The 15868-nt window shown below is 36.8% G+C and overlaps 1 long non-coding RNA gene across 1 annotated transcript; it reads left to right on the top strand.

Annotated features, from left to right (window-relative positions):
* Positions 1-3848: 3848 nt before the first annotated feature.
* On the top strand, positions 3849-8458 carry LOC135718390 (uncharacterized). The gene is made up of 5 exons (XR_010520749.2): positions 3849-3900; positions 4643-4686; positions 4764-4807; positions 4903-4954; positions 8118-8458. It is a non-coding gene; the product is annotated as an uncharacterized lncRNA (long non-coding RNA).
* Positions 8459-15868: the final 7410 nt, after the last annotated feature.

Consider the following 15868-nt stretch of genomic DNA (forward strand, 5'->3'; position numbering starts at 1 on the left):
TGTATGTAAACATACATGCATGTGATACTGATGCATTTTTAAAGCTGTGGCATATGGTTATGGTACTTTGTGGATGTATTTGTCAAAAATGACAAAGAAAACACTGCATTATTGTATTAAAAATACTATATTATGAAGTCTTGTTAGTTTTGTGACCTAAAGACCCCCCCCAGGATCACCATCAAACAGGTTTTTGCTTTTATACAGCAAGTAAAAATTATCTGGTCAGATCATCTTTAAATATGTAAGTGAGTGTTCAAGAAGATTTGAAATGTATGATCATTATGGGGAGTCACCAGCTATTTTAATTAGTTTGAACAAAAATGACTTCTTTAGTTTACCATCATCAGAAAACTGCCAACTAAGTCTGTGTATATTAACAAACAGTGATAAGTTGATACTGATTATTATTAATAATCACATAAATAACCTAATATTATTTTTTTTGGTTGCTTTTATATCTTTTAGTATAGTGTTTGTTTAGCGAATTTACATATTATTATTATTATTAAATCGTGTTAAATGTATTGCTTAATTAATAATAAATAGTCAAAAGAACATAGCATATAATACAAATTTCCTCAACTGCCTATTGAATGCGCCACACCCAGTCCAGTAGGAGGCGCTATTGACCCTTCAGTTGCCAACCGCCACTTAGGCCAAAAGCGCGGAAGAACAAAATGGCCCTCATTTATCAAACGTGCGTACACCAAATTTCCAGCGTACACCCAAAACCACGGTGACTTTGAGATTTATCAATATGGACGTTGGCGTACGGCACGCTCAAATCCTACGCCAGCTCAGGAGGTGGTGTACGCACATTTTGAGTTAGTGCAGAAATGCGCAAACAATTCCTAACACCACAAAACGCACTGACAAACTAAAATATATGATATAGTATGACCCACTGTAAAAAACTAAAACATAGTAATTATATTATGCAACATGTACTTCAATGTTTAATTTGTGAGACTTTACCAAAGCATTTGATTTGTAGGCATATGTATTCCTTCAGTTGAGAGCCTGGGCGCTTTACCTGACGTTTCAGGGCAAAGCATGTGAGCGGAGCGGAGCCTTGAGCGGTTCGGTAATATTACCATCAAAGCGCCTCTCTAAAGATCCGCTCGCTCAGCACCGCTCGTTGAACAGAACGCCCTTTAATAATTTGCTAGTTCGAGAATCTGTAAAAACGTCTAGCAATAAGTTATGGAATTCAAGTATACATAAATGTAAAGTAAAAATCAAAGTTAAGATTGGACAGGAAGAAAACATTGAAAGGGAGTGCGGAGAGACTGTAAAAGTCAGCAAATATTCATCCTGGAATCTGAAGCGGCACATTGCAAGAAAGCACAAGGATGTGCTACGAAAACATGGTAATAATGCATCAAAAGGTAAGCTAGTTACATACTATTCGATGATAAATAAATAGCTACACATGAATAGGTTAGGTAAAATGCTTGTGTTGAATGGAGCCATAAATCCGATCATGATGACATGCGGACAAAATCATGGCCACGAATTATCTTTCTACATTATGGACACTTCTTTTTCTTATTTAGTTTAAAGTAAATATTCAACAGTTTGTTCCTTAGAATTAATTATTATAATATTTCGTAATTACTAGGGATGCACCGATAGGATTTTTTTGGGCCGATACCGATACCGATTTAAGCAGACAACTTATGGCCGATACCGATGCCGATACCGATATTAAACACTTTTAGCGTACAATATTATACAGTTTGTCTATTAGCTAGTTTATTTCTTGGATCTAATTAACATTCAACTGACCAACATAATAAGAGGCACAAATTAAGCTAAAACAAATATAATAAGACAACATGACAACCTTCAAAGGTGGTTTTTGCTATTCAGCATTTCTTTTATTAACAACATTAACTAATTTTTTTTACATATATATTTGATTTCTTTAATAAACATAAATAATGCCAGTGCTATTGCTTTAAACAGAGTATAAATATTGCTACTTCAAAAAAGTTGGACTTCTTGCCCCACTAAAGTGCAGTCTGTTTCTTTTATTGTCCAAGACATTTGAGCCAGCTCAACAAAGGTTTTCTGTCGGTGCTTAAGTATAGTGCACACTAGGGCTGGACCAGAATGTTTGAATATTCGTTCCGTTGGTTGACATTCAATTTTCAGTTTTGAGATTCGAATATATAAATATTTCACAGCGTTAATGCAGAGCTTTTGCCAAGCAGGAAGTGCGCTTCACGCTCCCGCTCTATAGGTGGCGCAGAGAGACCAACATCCATAGCAAACAGCCATCAAACGCCACCAGTAGAAGAGATCGCCTCGAACTGAAAGCGCGCTTCCTGCTTTGGCATTCACGCTAATAGTGTTGTAAATAACGTTCAGTTTCTTGCAAAAACTGATTGATTTCCTTCACAAGACATCAATATGTCACACGAAGTTATGGGGGATTACTTTTGTATTAGATATACATGTTTAAAGTGGCGGATCGGTTGACTTGCATGACGGAGCACTGGGGTTTCTGCAAAATATTTTCTTTATTGTTCTACTGATGAAAAACGTATTGGATGGTGTAAGTGTTAGTAAATAAACTTGATTTTGAAAGTATGCTACCGTTTTATTACAGTTTGTTGAACTTCATTCATTCGTTCATTTATTTACGTTGTTTTATTTAAATGGCCTAAGTTACCCTTTACGTTATCAGTAATTACTATGCTTCTAATTTCTGATACGGGAGTGTTTGTTTGTTAGAAAAATGTTAGGCTAACGTTACCTTATTAAAAGTATTGCTTGTGTTTTGTTTCACTAATGCTGTTCTCGCAGCACGCGTGACAGGCACGCCGCTACATACGCACACAGATTCCTGCCTTTATTAAAGAGAAAAATATGTTCAGCCCCTCCTTCCGAAGCTTTGAATATTTGATTTGATTTCTACTAGAGCTTTGAAGCTCAAAGAATTGTATTCGGAACAGCCCTAGTGCACACCCAAACATTAAATCATTTTAATTAAACAACAGACATGCAATTCATTGACTTTATGCGGTTAATTAATAAACAATCGGTATCGGCCTTTCTCGTGCTATTGCCGATATGCCGATGGTTTCAAATTCATCAAAAATCGGCCGATAAATATCGGCGGCCGATGCATCTGTGCATCACTAGTAATTACTATTACAATTATTATTACTTCAAATTATGAATTAGCCTAGTAAAACATGTGGATGTCGTGGAAACAAATTGTTAATTTGAATTATATCCGGAGCTCCGTATCAAACTGGATCTTAGCTACCAAACAACTGTATGTAAATACAGAAAAACACACTACAAAAGTTACTGCATCATTTTAAAATATTATTTAAAAAAAACTTAACCGAACCATTAAGCAGACATATAATTTAGATGTAGGCAACATTAAATAATAATAATAATAATAATAATAATAAATAATTATTCTTCTAAATATCAATTAAGCATCATTAATAATAAAAATAATAATACAAATATTACAAAACGTCATGCAATTATTAATGTGTCTTTAATCACGCTCTTTAAACTCCCAAATAAAACAATTTAGTTTCTTTCCACTTCCCTGGTTTCTCGTCTTTGCCGTCTTCTATGTGTCAATGTCGTAAAATGAGGGCGTGGGGGAGGTGGAGACTTGAATTTATATGGGCGTGTTATTCTTATGACGATCGTTTTCAGACGCCGCATTTATGAAGGGCAGATATTGCTTACACCTGAATTTCAGAGCTACGCACAGGTTCATAAATCAGGCGGTGAGAGAAGTGTAAGCGTAATCTTGCGCCAACATATACGCCCGTTTCTACGCAAGAATGATAAATGAGGGCCACTGACCGGGAAAATCTGACAGGACTGAGAAGATGACAACAGCACAGCGGGGTTTTAGAAGTAAGTTTTAAATATTTAATATATTTTGCATAGGTTTCTTGTTGTCTAGTTTGTTACAGCCTAATTAGTCATTACTGTTAGGGGAGGTTTGCAAGTTTTTGTCGTAGTACTCGTGTAGCTTGCGGTTTACTATGGTTTGATGCTTAATTTTTCTTGGGTGTTTTTGTAAGTAACGTTATGTCTTAATTTAATGTTATTGCACAATGCACAAAAATGTTCAGAATCTTTCAGTTTATATTATTCTGGTTAACCTTATGAAGCATGTTCTTAAAGGAACAGTGATTAATAAGGCACTTATTTATGCAGTTAATTCGTAATTTACAAAATACGATTTGTTTAAAAAAGGCTATACATTTATGTTGCCTAACAGTCACTTGAGAAATAATTCTAGAAAAATAACGTGTACAGACATTTTCACAGACATTGTAATGTAACTGTTACATCTGCATGTAAATTATATAGATAATAGCAGCTTACTTGCAACAGGTGGTGTGCTTTATTATTTAAAATGTTCATATCTAATGCATTTTGACATCCCTTATATTTATCTTTATGTAAGAGTTATACTTTTATTTTAGTGAGAGGGTTATGTTTGTGTTTAAGCAGACATTGCAAGCAGGCCAAGCACTTATAGCTTGACATGGCTGGAGTCAATACTACCTCACCAAAATTACAACTAATGTTTGGCTTAATCCTTGCCTAATCGCAGTGTTTTTCCCTTTTATTATTTCTCTTTTTGTAGGCCCATCAGAGTGATTTTCTGAGTTCTTTCACATATGCTGTATGGTAAGAGTGAATTTCTGCCAGTTGATACCGGTGACAGGTGTTAATTATTAAGTTTATCTCTGTATTTTTTATTAAAGGTCAGCGAATGGATGGATTATCCAGTCACGGTACATAATGAAAGGTAAATGGCAAGTAATTAAGTAATGTACTACATGTATAAACTGTAGTGTATTCAGTGGCTACTAATCACATTACCTCTATCACTCTCTCTAAAAGACTTGACTGAGTTAGAAGAAGCTGAGCGACTCTTCAGAGTGAAGATGTTATGGTAATGTAAATCTTACGTTTTTATATTGTAGTTATATATAATATATCAGAGACAGCACGTCATTTTAACCCTGTTTTATGGTTAAAGGGGTTTTGCACCCTAAAGGCGCTTTTCCATTGCATAGTACCCTACACGTAAGGTCGAGTCAGCTCACTTTACTTTGGCTTGGTTAGCTTTTCCATTGAGTTTAGCAACACTTCAGAGTGGGAGGGATTATAGGGGTGTCAAATGTATATAGCACGACATTCGTTGCTCGACTTATTGAGGCTGTTTTCTAAGATGGCTCCTGTCTGTATGTACTGTCTTTATAAAGGATCTTCTTATTAGGGCTGTCACTTTTGAGAAAAATCAAGCACACATATCCCGTGCTTGAGCGTGTTTCTGAAAAGTAATCGTCACCTGAAAACAAGCACACATACATAGCCTATGTATGCGCGTGTGCATATACATTAACCCTGCGCGTGCTGTTTGCTTGACAGTTTTTAATGATAGAGAGCACAAACCATTGATATTTGAGAAATAAAACTTACCGCTGAGTTAAGCAGATCTTACTTCTCTCTGTCGTCTATGTGACATGCGACAGTCAGCACGTGATCATTTTAAATCAGTTTACAAGACAAATGCTGTTGTTGTTTAATATAAAGTTTACATCAGGGCTTTGAACCTGAATTTTTTTCACAATTGGTTCGTTCCAAACAGAAACAGTATTTTAACATTTCCGGTTTTTGGTTCAACCCTAAAGTTGACGTTCCTGAACCGGTTAGAACAAAAAAATAAAGTTCCCGGACCGGTTAATAACGTTCCATGTCAGCTGTGTGACATAAAAATAAGTAGGCTGATCATTAGGACATTAAACTTAAGAAAAATTATGTAGACTAATAAGTTAAGTCTCTATCTCGTCATCGAACATTAAAAAGGCAAAATTATGTAAGCGACATAACTGACATGCCTACATTTGTTGAGTGCACTTAAACACACGCGCACACACACAGACGGAGGAGGAATTCCAAACGGCGCTTCGGGAAGAAGATGCTGCATAAACAGTCGCTCCACATAAAGTGAAAATTATGATGTTTTTCAGTACTTTATTCGCCGAATGTATTTTATACATCAAGAGTTCTGATCTTTGAAGGGCATAGGGATAATCATGTTTGATTGGAGTTAGGGCTGTCACTTTTGAGAGAAATCAAATTCGAACGGATATCGAATATCATGCAATGTATCCGAATATATTCGAATATCTAGGTGCCCCCTGCGCGGATCAAAAAAAAAAACCACTATAATGGAGATTCAATCACAAATTTATTAACAGTGACAGTCATAAACAGGACTGTCTGAATTATTTTTTTTACTTTTGAAACAGCAGGTTATAAACTTATGAATAACAACTTATATGAAAAAAAAACTATTCAGAACAGGTACAGACAATAACTTAAACTGCAGCAGGAAGCCCAAACGGAATTCGCGCCACAGATTTTGGCGGAAAACTTCGCGGATTTAATGCGCATCATTGACAAGCAAACATATCCCGCGCTTGAGCGTGTTTGTGAGAAGTAATATCTTTGACAACAAGCACACATACATAGCCTATCCCACGCGTTTGTGAGCCGTCATTGACAAGTACATTAACCCTGCAAGTGCTGTTTGCTTGACCGATTTTAATGATAGAGTGCACAAACCCTTTGATACTTGAGAAAAAAATTTACTTACCGCTAAGTTAAGCAGATCTCACTTGACTCTGTTGTCTATGTGACGCGCGACAGTCAGCACATGATCATTTCAAATCCGTTTACAAGACAAATGCTGTCGTTGTTTAATATAAAGTTTACATTGCGTTGTAAAAATGATAAAATTATCTTCATACATGCTCATTTCATAATGTGAACAAAAAGCACAAGCTTTTTATTCTGCTATAATATTTAATATAAACAATAATATGTCATTTTATATACAAACTATAATTCTATCTTGACATGCACATTAGGTTCAAATTGATAAATGGTTCCTACCAATTGATGCATCTAAATTTTTTTTTTTTTTTCGGAAATTGCATCTAATTAAAGAAACCAAATAAATATTTACGGTACAATGCAATAATCCACAATAATAAATTAACATAGATAATTAAAAAAAATAATAATAATAATCTTAACTAAAATATTAAATGCAGAGGGCATTTCGCAGTGGGAAGAGTCCTAACTAAATACAGAAAATAATATTTCATTATGCACAAATTATTAAAACATTTAATCGTTATCGGGAAACCCAGCCCTGGTTCGTGTTGGTCCAATTTAATTCAGAGTACTTGTTTGGTTTGGTGTTTTCATTTTCATTGTAAGCCTTTAAAAAGTAATTATTTTAGATGCAATTTTGTAATATTTACGGCTTAAATTCTCTTATATATATTTTTAAATATTTAAAATCATTCCGCAGAATTATCCAAAAAATTTCCACAGAAAAAGCAAAAAAAGTCTGCAGAAGCCGGAGCCACGTCTTCCCTCTCTTGCGCACAGTTGCCGTCAGTCTCCCTATTACGAGGTGTTAGACTGTAAAAAATGCGCTACACATGGCATTTTAAAAACCGGAGGATTTATTTATAGTGGATGTTTCACGTCATGTTTGAATGCATATTCGAATATCGAATAAAAAGTGACAGCCCTACTTCTTATTATACTGTTTGTACACTTACAAAGTTCCACTTGGGGTTAAGTGCCTTGCTCAAGGGCACAACGGTGGTGACCAGCATTCAAATCACAAATTCTAGGCTAACATACTAGCCAGGTTCCTTAACTGCTGTGGTACCACCACCCCTTTTGGCTTAGTGCCTGCTTTCGAACCACACCCATGAAGATATCTGCCAACAAATGGACAATCATTCATGGGGCTACAGATGCATTCAAGAATTTTCGATGAGAGGTGGTGGAGGGTGGTGTTTGGCACTATGACCCTATCTCGCCTGCAAATTAAATTGGTGCAAAACTGGCCTCCATGCTTGCACTAAGTGTGGCCTTACTTGCCTATTCACATACTTTGTCAATTAATTTTACTGACTTGCACTAGAAGAAACCGGAATAAAGTTTTTTTTATCTTTGTGATAAGTTTATCCACCAGTGTTTTGTCTGCTTTATACCTATAACTTTTTCTTTAAAATGTACCTTCTCAGATGCAGTTATGTCAAAGCACTCGTTTCGGCTGGCCAGATTGGAACAGACCTGAATGGGAAGATGGCAGAGCTAAGACTGGCAATGTCCAAGAAAAATATTAACTAAAAATTAGTGTGTTTTTCACCAACGAGTGAGTTTGGGAATGTTTTAAATGTGCCTAGAAGTTTATAAATGTAATACTGAGGGAAAAAAGTGAGCGCTTTGAAAAGGCTTTAAAAAGAAAATAAAGTCTGATGTTGATGTTAAATGAAGTTAAAGTTTTTACTTGAAAAGTTTGTACTTGTTTGTACTTGTCAAGTCTGTGCTGAAAAAAATGCAGTAAAGTTTGTATTTGAAAAGACTTGGTATTGTGTGTTCTGTAGAATGAGTACAAATATATGTGCAAGCTGTATAAAAAACATAGTTGTGCCACTAATATAAGTGAAAGTACATGGTGGCATCATATTAGAATCATATTTGTATCCCTAATATAAGTGAAAGTACATGGTGTCATCATATTAGAATCATATTTGTATCCCTAATATAAGTGAAAGTACATGGTGGCATCATATAAGAAGCATATTTGTATCCCTAATATAAGTGAAAGTACATGGTGTCATCATATTTGAAGCATATTTGTATCCCTAATATAAGTGAAAGTATCTACTATGGAAATAAGTACATATATGCATGTATACATATATGTGTCTTACATATATTTCACATGTATGTCCATATATGGGAAAATATATGACACTTACATGAAAACGGCCATTTTTGCTATATTTTGAAATATATTTTTCATATATGTCTATATATTTTACATATATGAATTTTGCATATACTTTCATATATGCAGCAGACATACATGGGCACTGACATTATATATGTAATTTACATATATTGACATATATTACATTTCTGTATGGGAATTTGTTAATATCTGGTTAGTTGGTAGTTAGCTAATGTAATAATAGCTAATGTAGCCCTCATCATACCGTGTTGGGGACAAATGTGGGCAAAATAATTGTGATTTATTTTTTTAAATACTTATTTTTATTTTTGAATACTTCTTTTTCAAGTTTGCCACCTGAACACACACACACACACAGAGAAAAATTACTTAATTATACAATGTTAGGGGCAGTTCACATGTCGCGTCTTTTGCGCGCTCAAGTTCGTTATTTCAAATGTAGGCGCGCTAACGGAAGAGATGCGACGCGCTCGTTTTTTCTTGGCGCATGTTTGAGAGAGAGAGAGAGAGAGAGAGAGAGAGAGAAAGGGAGAGTGTGTGTGTGAGAGAGAGAGAGAGAGGGGAGAGAAATGTAACAAAGTTTAATGTTGTACGTAAACTGTGTTTGAGAGAGGGAGGTGTTCAGAGAGGGGTCTGTTGGATGTTAAGCTGTTATTTGTTTTATGGACTCAATGTGGAAAATTTCAAACACAGATGGCAGAAGTGAAAAATAAATAATTTATGAAGTAACAATTTTGTTTGATTCCATAATGTATTTTACTGAACATGAGTATTTACAATGCAAATCCAAATTATTGTAATTTACTGATAGTTACTTACTGTATATCTTGTCACTTTATTAAGATCAGATTCTGGTAAAATTACAATAATAAGGTGACTTGACTTGGACTTGACTTGACCTACTACAGGACTTGACTTGACATAGCCTGTGACTCGACTTGACTTGCCCAAGAAAAAAATACTTGGGACTTACTTGAGACTTGAAGGTTCAGACTTGAGACTTACTTGAGACTTGCACATGTGTGACTTGGTCCCATCTCTGACAACGGGTGAACACTATTTAATGTAAAAATGTCTTGTATTGCCGCAATTTCATCTAAAATTTCAGGCAGCAAAGAATTTTTTACATTGTTAGTTAATGTATACATCTGAAAGTCTGACTACAGTTTGGAACATAAAATACAAAAAGCTCAGACTAATAGCGGCAGTACTTTTGACTTACAGACTGCCTATGATATGGAAAGAAGAGCTGATTAGATTTTGTTAAATATTTTGTTTGTTAAAATGTTGTTAGGAACATCTATTCAAGGTAAAGATTAGGGACAATTTTTAGGTATAATAAGTGATAAGGAAGCCTATAGTACTTTAATATTTTTTCTATGATGACTAATGATGTGTTTTTAAATAGGGAATTTCCCTTCGCAGATGTGGAAATGAGGAGGAAAAAGCTTTTATTGTAAGAAAAGTTCAAGAAACAATCAAAGAATTAGAAAAATTATTGTACTGTTTAAGTAAAGTTTAGATTTTGTGAAAAACAAGAAAAAATATATATTTATATGATCAAAAAAAAGAAAAAGTATAATGTTTACATTTCTGTGTATATGAAAAACTCACTTTTAAAAAATACATTTAGAAAATGATAAAAGTAAAATTGTACTGAATGTAATGTGATGGGGAAAGAATAGAACTAAGAGTGCAGCTTTCCAATAAATGATGCCCTAGCTTGACGCTTTGTCCACTTCCTTCATCCACAATCCACATCCAACAATTCACAGTACCAGTCGTAGAAAAACTGTATCCTTTACTTGGTTAGTAACAAAAACTTCAGCACAGGAATATTACAGAAAATAAAAATGAAAAAAATAAAGAAAGGTAAAAAAAAAAACTGCTCCACTATCTGCTTGCCTTTTTTAAATTTCACAACTCTCGTTTACCCCTCCAGCTAGAGTATTAAAGTAATTCAAAATCTGTGCTTTTAAATGGTAAAAATGCAATAACAGGTATTATTCGCAAAATATCCCCAAATAATATACCTGATAAATAATTTTAATTTATGCGTTAAATAGTAATTTTCATGATTCATTTATCCGGCGGAAATTGAAGGGCATATTTACAGTTTAATGCAGTTAATATTTACAGTTTTGCAAGGAGTTAATTGTGTAATTATCTAAAATGTATGTGGATAATTTAGAGTGTACTCATCAGCACAATGTGAGGAAGCTGGAAAGATGAACCCAAATGCAGACGATGTTGGGGGTGAACAAAAAACACTTTAATTAACACAGACGAAACAAAAGCCCACATGGGAGCAAAACATACAAAAATACACTTGACTTAGACTTAAGTCTTTTAACAGGACTGGTACAAACATCACACTAAACACAACTGTGATACAAAACGAACGAGCACAGGACTGAGAACACGAGGGCATTAAGGCTATGTTTACACATGGGCAGTTATTTTCATAAACGGACATTTCAACCTCTCCGGTTTCAAAAATAATATCGTGCACACATGTCAGTTTTCAGAAAAGTGTTTATTTACACGTACCCGTGCATATATGCCATCAAGAGAAGCTCAAGCCCACGTAAGCCAATCACCGGCTGCGCTGGTGTTGACGCGAACTGGTTCTTCATGTTGGAGGGAGGAGTTGTTGCAGTAGGTGATCGATGACGTCAAAGTACCGCGAGAGCGAGTTGAGGAATCATACGTAGAGGTCTAATTTCGAATCGCTCTCGCGGTACTTTGACATCATCCGTTGCAGCGCCGCATGAAGTCAAACACGCGTAAAATTGCTGACCTCAGAGCACTCGTCTCTGCTCCTCGACATAATGGAGCAGCTGTATTTGCAAATACAAACACACGAAACGAGTTTGCACGAACATAAATGTGATCTTGGAAGCGTTCAGAGTAGCAGTCACATGTAAACATGGGTCGCACTTTTGACGTAGGTGCGAGCTCTGGCGCATACTCTGTGACGTTGCCTGCTTAAACATCCGTTTGTCTCACTTTACATGCAACCGTGCAACCGAAGATTTTCAAGATCTCCACTCTGGCCGGAGTTCTTAGAAACAATCGGTTTCAGAGGCGAGTTCTCCGTTTGCGTGTAAACGAGGGGCACAAACGAAGGTAAATCTCTCAGTTTTTAAAAATAACCATGTACGTGTAAACAGAGCCTAAATAAGAAAACCTAAACAGGATAACAAGAGGAACACAGGTGAGGGTAATGAACTAATGATTAAATGATGAGCTGAGAGAACAGGGGGGCGGAGACAACAGACGAGACACCAGAGGCACATGACCAAATATATGAGCCTCTACATAGAATAAGAGACTGTCAGAACTCTGCCACCATGACAAAACATAAATATAAAACAAGGCTCTCGACAGAGTCCTGACACACAATGGTAACCCAAAAACTGAGCCAAATACTAACAAAACACAACATTAAACACTGAGAGATCTCTCACATTATCATCTTGTGTAAATCCCCTGATCAGTTTTTAAGTTCACATGATTTAAAAAACAAAATACAAGGACTTTTCTTATATTTCTGTATGCAAATTTGACTGTTAGGTTTTCTGTTTTTTTTAACAGCACATTCTGTTTAATAACAGTAATCAGCTGGCAGCTTGGTTGCCAGCAAGATAATGTTTTTTACAGTCTCCTTCGGACTGTTAAAGCAACACTAAAGAACTTTAGCTCTTAGCTCCCCCTACAGGTTGGAAGCGGAATTGCCCATTACCACTGTCGTAAATAATTTAAGCCTACCGCAGCAAAGCTGTCTCTGATTGGATTGTAGGTATATCCAATTGCATGCAGAGGCATTTTTCCTGCTTCGGTTGAAATACGCCCCAAAATCACAGGCCAATGGAAAAGACTCAAATTCTGACTAGAATTTAGAGAATTATGCCAGGTTATATATCGCATGCACGTTATTTGTTTATACCTAGAACGGGATTTGGAAATAACTATGTCCAGTGACAAGGTGAAGTATGTTGCATGATGTTACGAAAGTATGATATATTGCAACAACAGAAACGAAGAAAAATAAAATAATGACATTGCTTATTATTTTTGCGTGAAACTACATTTGAAAACTACTGATTGAAACAATAGCAAGCTATGTTTACACAAAGATGAAAAAAACGTATTGCCTAACAGTTTAGCTTGTAATAGCCATTTGCATTATGTATGAAAATATTGAGAATGTTATTGAATAAAGTTTCAGAGACCAGTCAAGTATGCAGTCACTTTTGAATAAAGTGACTGCATTGCTAGTTTTGAATAGTTAGCCAAATCTGACCCGTTGTCTTATATTGCAACTTCTTGATTTTTGTTGAACTAAAGTTCAAAATTATGAAATGGTTTTGTTATTTCGGTCCTCACAATCAATTAATCATCGATTATTCATTCATAAGAAAAATATAAATAAAAAATTATCTTTATGCCTACCCTTTATACATATCAAATGAATGTCACTTCCCCTTGGATCTGGTCACTTCAAAAAGCACAAGAAAATTGTCAAAAAAATTACATTAGTAATTTTAGAAACAAAGATGTAATTTTTAAATATTACACACAGATATTTCATATGAATTTATGTAGTTTTTTCCTCACCTTGTTTTTGTACAACTTGGATTTACAAAGTGCTGTACACATTTCTATTTCACAACTACTCCATAAATGTACAGCTTTGATGGATATACTTCTACTTTTTATAATAGTTCTTGTCGTTATTTTATAAAACACAATCCTTTTAATTTATACAGACTTTCTCTTATTACCAATAATTACGATTCATTCCACCAAGTGTTTGTGTTACAGTTACCATAAGTAGTTTGTTGTCATTTATTTCAGGATTCCACTACCTCTTCAGATTTTACACCCCCAACCAATACAGGGGCAAGGCCAAAAAAGAAAGTGGGAAAGGGAAGTAGAAAAGGGAGAAGGGAGGACATTGACGCTGACAGAGAAAGACGACTCAACAATTTGAAGGAGAGAAGAAATAATGAAATTCAGACCCAGATCCAGTCCCTGACAGCGCAAGAGAAGGACCACATTCTCCAAAAGGTCATGTTGAGGCTCCCAGGAGTAATGTTTGATGTGCTGGCCTTGCATGAAGGTGGAGAGAGGCCAAGAATACCGGATGGGGGTGGGCTACACTGGTGTACATGTACCAACTGCCGGGAAATGGACAGTGACCTGGAGAGGCTCTGCTGCCGCCAGGCCCCACAGAACTGCATTAGTAGGATGGCCTACATGCAGTACTACATCCTGGATGAGGGTGTTCTGAGGCTAGCCCGAGCTGCATGGAATGACATTTTTGCTGTTGATGATGCACAGGAGCCTGGGGTTGAACAAAGACAATACAGACACACAGCCTACCGGCAATTTGTATTATGGCAGCACGGGCGTCTTGGAGTTGGGAACAGAGTGGTGATTCCCAGCTGTTGCGTCTGGAGGATCAGAGAGACTTTTCCTGACCCGAGGGGTCAGTATACTGGTTTCAGGGTGCGTCGACTCTTGTGAATGTTGATTGTAAATAGTTATTACGGTGTGATATTGTAAATAGTTCTTGTAACGGTGTAATGTTTTTGTTATAATTCCAATTTGCCATTTACCATTTAAAAAATAAATACAACTGAAGAACAAATATTGGGAAAATATAATTTATTATAAAAAAACACCCCATACCCATGCACGCACACACTTAGCGTTCACTTTGGGGGACACCCTCCCCACGTCTAACATGAGTCTGAACCAGTTCTGAAGTGGATGGTTGTGGTGTAGCAGCCAGCAAACCCAAGCGCCTAGGGTCATCGAGCCGGAGAGTCTGTCTCCTTGGAAGACCAGCTCCACTTTTCAGTCGTTGCCGAACAATTGCCCTCTGCAGGTCTGGAATGTACCCATAGTCCTTCTTCTCCCTCAGGCCATACACACTCCAGCATTTCGATTTTTTATTGTAGTAGCGCCTGTACCTGAAAAGAAAACAGTTTGTAGAATTGTCTTAGCAAATCTGATTATTGGGCATAAATAGTTTTCTTTGGAAAAGCATACAACCATTATATAAAACTCTTACATCTTTTGTCCATCTCTGTTGCGTGCGGGAAGGCGACGATTATGACTGTTGTAGTCAATCGCCGCCAGCAGGGTCCGTGTGCGGTACACTGGTGGACTGTAGGCAAACCGTTTTCCAGCGTACATCAGTGTCATGACTGCTGGGTGATCGATGGCTGTGTGATCTGTGTGTGTGTGTGTTGTTTACCTGTGGTGCCGGTTCCTCGTGTATTCACTAACTCCGCCCCCTTGTTTCGGTAATTGTTCACCGGTGGTGTCTCGTTTACCTTTCCCTTTATATTGCACGTAGTCCTGTCCTTCGTTGCGCGCTCATTATTTTATCACAGTCCTGCTGCCCTGCCTTGTCTTGTCAGTCTCTCTGTCTTCTCCTCTGATTACCCCAGGTTTGGTTTCGGCGTTCGGAGACTCGTCTTCACCCGGACCGCTCGCTTGTGGAGTATTGGATTTATTGACTTTGTTTGTCTCTCGCTACAGCTGGTTCGCTTCGTTTCAAGGCGGTATACCAGCTGTCTCCTTTTCTCTCCGGTTTGCATCATCACCCGCGGTGACCAGTGGTTTCCGGGTGGCTCTACTACATCAGGATTTCACAGTGGATTACCCGTCTGAGAACTTGGATTTCCATCTTCCATCTCCGCCTGTCATCCACCTTCAGGGCGTCGTGTATCATCCCTCTGTTGCGTGTGGTGACTGTGCTGGCGTTCTCGACGGAGTGCGTGGGTGTCTCTCTCTCTCTCTTCGGATCTGTACTGGACTATTGTGTAACACCGACTCACTCTCTCCTACTGTGGGAGTGCTTCATCCCCACAGTAGTGATTTCAACAGAGTGAGTCAACGTGTGTGGATCTACCAGTGACTTTGTTCTCCAGTTCTCTATATATACCCCTTTTCTAAATAAATTATTAACTTGCACTTGACTCCTGAGTTCATTTCCTGACA

Source organism: Paramisgurnus dabryanus, chromosome 10 (genome assembly GCF_030506205.2).
Source record: "Paramisgurnus dabryanus chromosome 10, PD_genome_1.1, whole genome shotgun sequence".
Taxonomy (NCBI): Eukaryota; Metazoa; Chordata; class Actinopteri; order Cypriniformes; family Cobitidae; genus Paramisgurnus; species Paramisgurnus dabryanus.